At 55.9% G+C, this 5,898-nt stretch overlaps 1 pseudogene across 1 annotated transcript; it reads right to left on the bottom strand.

The window, feature by feature from the left end:
• Positions 1 to 679: 679 nt before the first annotated feature.
• Positions 680 to 4,406, bottom strand: LOC307070038 (phosphoethanolamine/phosphocholine phosphatase-like; annotated as a pseudogene). The gene is made up of 4 exons: positions 3,673 to 4,406; positions 2,736 to 2,807; positions 855 to 939; positions 680 to 795 (listed from the first exon to the last, which is right to left on the bottom strand). The product of its transcript is annotated as a phosphoethanolamine/phosphocholine phosphatase-like (transcript).
• Positions 4,407 to 5,898: the final 1,492 nt, after the last annotated feature.

Raw genomic sequence — 5,898 nt, 5'->3', positions numbered from 1 at the left:
CAGCCTTCCTGCCTTTCGAGGGACAGGACTAGCAGTCCCAAGACTGGTGTAACCGGCACCAGATAGTGCCACGACACCCGAAGAGACCACCAGATAAGGAATACCCTGCACCCTCCCAGATTCACCACACTCCTTTCCCTTCTTCCCCTATAAAATTTTGCCCAACCCTCGCCTGGGTGCGACTTCTCTGGCCCCTTTCTCTCGGACCAGTGAACGTCACCCAGGAGCGCACCCTAATAAAGCTCACTTGAAGCTTTCCTCTGTTTCGCGATGCCGTTTGTTAAGATCCGACCTTACACTTACACATCAAGGATGGCTCTGAGCTGAATTTCTGCAAAACAAGACTATCCTGTGTGAAGAACCCAGTAGAGCTTTGTATCCCATCAGCTACAGGAAGAGAATGGCTGCAGGCTACTGAAAGCCAGCAGCATTTACAACTTAACTCCCATGGCCTCTGCAGTGCTACGTCTGAGTTTTCTGTTTCTGCCCCTGTACCAAACAGCTCTGGTGTAATTCCTCGTTCCTTCCTCCACCCACCCCCACCAACCCGTCCCCTTACCTGTGGTCCGTAGCCCTCTGCTCCGCGCTCGGATGCTGCTGGGGTGCCAAGGACCCACGGGATGGGTCGTTCCCAGCCGCCGGGCGCTGGCTTCCTAGAACCCCGCCAGCTCACGTGGCGCTAACAGCTAGGAGCCCCAAGGATGCCCCGCGCCAGGTGTGCTCTGGCTGGGACGCCCACTTCCGGGACACGCTCCTCCGGGAGAGGCACGCAGACCACTGCCACGCTCAGGTGACCTGCAGCCAATGCCGAGCAAGACCCACACAGGCGGTGCCGCGTCCGCACGGTGCAGCACAATCTCGGCGCTCCAGGCACGGGCGCCAGGGGTCGGGCGTCTCCTCTCCTGAGAGGCCGCTAACGATGCCCCGGGGCATGGGCCCCTGTGGCACGGAGACCACTCCAGGCTGGACTCACCGCCAACGCCACCAGGAGGAGCGTTTGGTGGGACTCAGCAAACAACCCAATGTTTTAAATGGAAAAAGGACTTGAAAGATCCTTCTCCAGATAAGACATATAAATGGTCAGCAAGCACATGAAGAGATGTTAATCATCATCAGTCGTGATGAAATGCAAGTTAACACCACAACGCCAACCCCTCCACACACTAGAAGGCCTACAATCAAGAAAGCTAAAAATAACAAATGTTGGCAAAAATTTAGAGAAACTGATACAAAATTTCCCACAGGGAAAATGAGTAAGTTCCGGAAGTGGATGCTGAGAATATTTGTACAACATGAATGTAGTTAATGCCATAGAACTGTATGCTCAAAATGATTTAAATGGTAAATGTTATGTTATGTGGGGGGGTTTAACATAATTTAGCCCCTGCTTTATACCAGACCCCAGAGTCAAAGCTTCTCATCCATTTTCTCACTTTTACTTAACCTCCTAGGATCTTCACACTCCCATTTAACAGACGAAGCTGAACCTGAGAGGTTAAACTAAGTGACTTGCCCAAGGCTCACTCGGCGAAGTCTACACTATTCAATGTTACTGTATTTACTGAACACCTGCTAGAGCACCTACTGAGCAATACCTCCAGCACCTGCCAGAGACATTGTGGGAAGACCAGGATGAACGGGGGCTGAAAGCAGATTACAAAACATGGGTAGATCCTGGGGCCCTGCTCTCAAACACTGAAGTTTCTTGGAGTGGAGGGGATGGCCTGTGCCACCCTTGTGGAGCCTTTTATTCCACGCCACCGCACCCCCACAGAGGAGGGAAGCAGCTGGCCTGATACTGAATATTAGCTCAGCTGGGAGGAGTCCTGGGGCTTTGAAGAAGGCATCTCCTGCCCCACTCCCCACATTTCCCCCTAGAGTCCAGTATGTGGGCACAAGCATCCCTATGGCGGGGCAGGAGGCACATCTCATGGCACCCCTCTCCTCCCGCCCTGCAGTAATGACACTGTACACATACACCCGCCAGAAGGACAATGAACTCTCCTTCTCTGAGGGCACCATTATCTGCATCACCCGCCACTACTCCGATGGCTGCTGTGAGGGCATCGGCTCAGAGGGGTTTGGATTCTTCCCCGGGAACTATGTGCAGCCCAGCTGCTGACAGCCTGGGACCTCTGGGATGCTGACCCAAGCACCGCCTTGAGTGAGCCTCTTGAGTCCCACACCAAAGCCTGCTCCAGTCAACACTGGACCAGTCTGGCACGCCTCCTGGGCTGTGAGCTGTGTCTGTTCCTTCCCCCCATTGCAGTGGGATGGCGTCCTGGTAAAGACAGAGGAGGTACCCAGAGGCCTGCTGGAGACAGGAAAAAACTGGAAGCCAAGGAGTTTCGTGACCTTACCCACAGGGAACCCTTACGCCATGCAAGACAGGGTCTCAGCTGCAAGTGCCAACTTTGAATAAAATTCTGATGACCTCCTGATGAGGGCCCTGCAGGGCTAGCGGGCCGAGGGACTGAAACGCAACCCACCTGTAAGGCTCCCGCTAGTTGAGCCTCCTCTGCCTGCCCTAAGCAGCAGTATCTCCCATCTCCTCGGTGCTCACTGAGCCCTCCACACTAGACCCGTGCCCCTCTGCGAAGGTGGGCCGCACCCTGCTCTTTTGCCTGTTGCCTGCTTTGTTATGTATTCAGTCTTGGTTCCCCAGGCTGGGCACTCCTCCAAGAGTGGGGACCAGCTCCCTCACTTAGATGGGGCTCTCTGAGAGCAGAGATCACCTCGCCCTCATCCCCCCAGACGGCAGCGTGAGACACCTCGCTCACCTCCGCCCCTTCACCTCCTTCACAGCTCTGAAACCACAAGAGGGAGGTGGGCCTTGGGTTTCCACTGGCTCTGCTTTAAAGCATCATGGCTTTCTGTTCCATACGGGAGGAGAGGGACTCAAAAGGCCCAGTCAGTGGGGCGACTTTGGTTAAGTCCCTGGTTTCTTGCTGCATAGACGAGGCTGGGGTGCAAGGAGACATTTTCGGGCTCTGTGAGGTCCCTGGCTGGCCAGAACCGAGCCCCGGAACAGTGTGCTACCTCTTTCCACCAACATGAGGTGACTATTCCCTCTAGCTTTTTATCCTGTGGGGATGCTAACAGGGTGGGGGGGCGGGGGGCAAGGAGTGTAGGGTCACAGTAGGTAAAGCACGATCTAGGCCTGGGACCATCAGCAAGGAGCGCCACCTCTCTCTGCGAGGAGTCCGGTGCGGGGGAGGTCGGGGTGGTGCATTTCGGGGCCTGGGTCCCCTGGACAGAAAACTGGAGGAGGGAGGCCATGCAGCCCAAGGCAACAGTTAACTGCACCGCGGCGGGACATGTTCCTTCTTGACCCTGACAGGGAACCCTGTCCTCCCAGCTGGGAGGACAAGGTTTGTGGAAACACTGCTGCCTGCTCAGATATGCACGCCACCCTGGTGCGGCCAGACTCTGGAATTCGCTTGCAGTGGGAATGGGGGAGGCAGCCAAGCTGGGTTAACTGCACAGATGGGGACAGCTCCCAACTCCCTCCTCCAGTCCCCAAATGGACCAACCTGGGATTCCGGGAAATCCCGGAGGGATATACCAAAACGAAAGGGAAAGGGAGTAATAAAACTAGCTTTCTCTTTCCCGACCCCCACCGCCCCACCCCCTCCCCGCCCAGGTGGCCCCTGCAGGCCACGTCCTCAGCACCTGATGCAGGTGTAGGCGCACTTCAGTGGAGATTTCCCAGGGCACCACCCTGGCGAGGAAGGAGCTGGGCTCGGCCTTCTGCGCCTCCTGCATAAGGCGGTGCATGGGGTAGTGGTGGCGCAGGAAGGCCACTTCACCGCCTGCCAGCAGCCCCGTGGGGCAGAAGTCGTTGGCGCCGTCGCTCACGTACAAAAGGCACTCGAAGGGCACGCCGTCGTGGGCCTGCTCGCGCAGATAGTCGCTGAGCACCTTGTGCTGGCACATGTTGGCGGGTCAGTGAGCGCAGCTGTGCGTGTGGAAGGGCTGCAGCGCCAGCAGCCCCCAAGGGTCGGGCCCCAACGGGTTGCTGAAGATGTGGCGGAACAGGCCATGGTGGCCGGCGGCGCACAGCACACTCTCCACGCCAAAGGTGTTGGCGTCTGAGATGAGAATAACCTCAAAGCAGGCGCCCTGCTTGGCCACAAACTGCAGCAGCTCGCCCGTGCCGGGCGACAGGGGGATGGCCTCGTAGTTGGCGCGCAAGTCCGGCGGCCGCACGCCCTGCTCCCCCAGGTACTGGAAGACACGCTGCATGTACTCGTTGTAGAAGCCCTCGCGCTAGGTGGCACACAGGCTCTCAGGCAGCCGCTGGCCCGCCACGGCACGCGCACGACGGAGTCGTCGCTGGTTTCGTCCACGATAGTCTCCTCCAAATCGAAGGTCAGGAGGAAGCGTGGCGCGCCGGGCGCAGCCATCCCGCTCTCCTCTACCAGATTTGTCCTGAGCGACCAAATCCTTTTGTGGTCACCAAAGAGTCCCTCAGAGGAAAGCGGGACAGGACCTCTGAGCTCCTCCTGCAGGGCGGGGAGCGGCGGCTGCGGAGGTCTGTCCCGGCTGAGTCTGGAGTGTCGAGAGTGGGGAGAGGGCCGAGCTGAGGTATTTGGGCGCAGGATGGAGCAAGGGGTGCTCACGGGAATTGGAGGGGACGCTGCATCTTATCCATCCCCGGATTTCTGGGCTCCGGCTCTCACGAGTCCTTCCAGTCCAGAGGGTCCGTGAATGGTGTGCATCTGGGCCGTTCCCTCCACTTGCCCCCCATCCCCATGTTATGTATTTTTAACCACAATAAAAAAATGAATGAAACACTGATAATACGTTACAACATGGATAAACATTGAAAACATTCTAAGTCAAAGAAGTCATACTGAAAAGGCCACTCATATCACAACCATCTTGTGTGCTTTAAATCCATAGCAGTTTTGAAAGTGAGGGGAAGGGACTTTCCTGGTGGTCCAGTGGTTAAGACTCTGTGCTCCCAATGTAGGGGGCACAGGTTCGATCCTTGGTCAGGGAACTAAAATCCTGCGTGCACAGCATGGCCAAAAATTAAAATAAAATAAACGTCATTGGCCTGGTTTTGGGTCATAGCATCATCCTTGAACCCATCAGAGCACCCACAGGATGGAACATGGGATTGGCTAGATGTGGATCATATGCCCATCTTCAAGGTGGGTAGCATCAGCCCTCTGGAACTGTTTGGACTGGAAACAGATAAGAAGTTCCCAAAGGAAAGCTGAGGTTCTGGACTTTGGCATGAGAACAGATGCTGGCTTGGGGAAAGCGGCAGATTCCACACCACTGACGGCCCACTGCACAGCTGTGGGATCTGAAGGCCAAGGAAGGAAGGGGCTGATTTAGGGTCAGGGGCTGCAGCCACCCATCCAGTGCTCTTGCTGTCCGCCCACAACAGCAAGAACCTCTTCCTCTTGCAAAAGGCACAGCCCTCCTTGATGTCTCTGGTGGCGGGAGCCCAGGAGTCACACCTGCCCCATGGCCACATGACTCAACCATCCCCCAAGAACAATACTGCTCATTTATCCAGTCTCCTCCCTCCTTTACAAAGAGCCGAGACTAAATGCTATGGTGGTTAGGAAATTCTTGCTCAATGAAGCAGTGAGAGGCTCAAGGATTATGCCGTATCATGGAATCCATCATTGGCAGCTTTCAGAGACCACATGGGTGCACGTGGCTCTCCAAGACCATGCAGCCTCAGTGTGAAACTGTCCATTGGGTGGCCCAGTTGCTCCCGTATCTTTGACTCTTAATGAGTATGAATATGAAAAGTTTGTTACAGCTGGAAGCCCAAAGGACTGCAAGGCCATGGTCTGCTGTATGGTTGTTGTGTCAGGGACACACTCAAATGTTTAGACGGTTATCACCTCGCTTGGCAGGCTATGAGCCTGTGAG

This window comes from Hyperoodon ampullatus (genome assembly GCF_949752795.1).
Source record: "Hyperoodon ampullatus genome assembly, contig: scaffold_147, whole genome shotgun sequence".
In the NCBI taxonomy this organism is placed as follows: Eukaryota; Metazoa; Chordata; class Mammalia; order Artiodactyla; family Ziphiidae; genus Hyperoodon; species Hyperoodon ampullatus.
The sequence above is the reverse complement of the archived record's forward strand: the minus strand, read 5'-3'. Positions and strand labels throughout refer to the sequence as shown.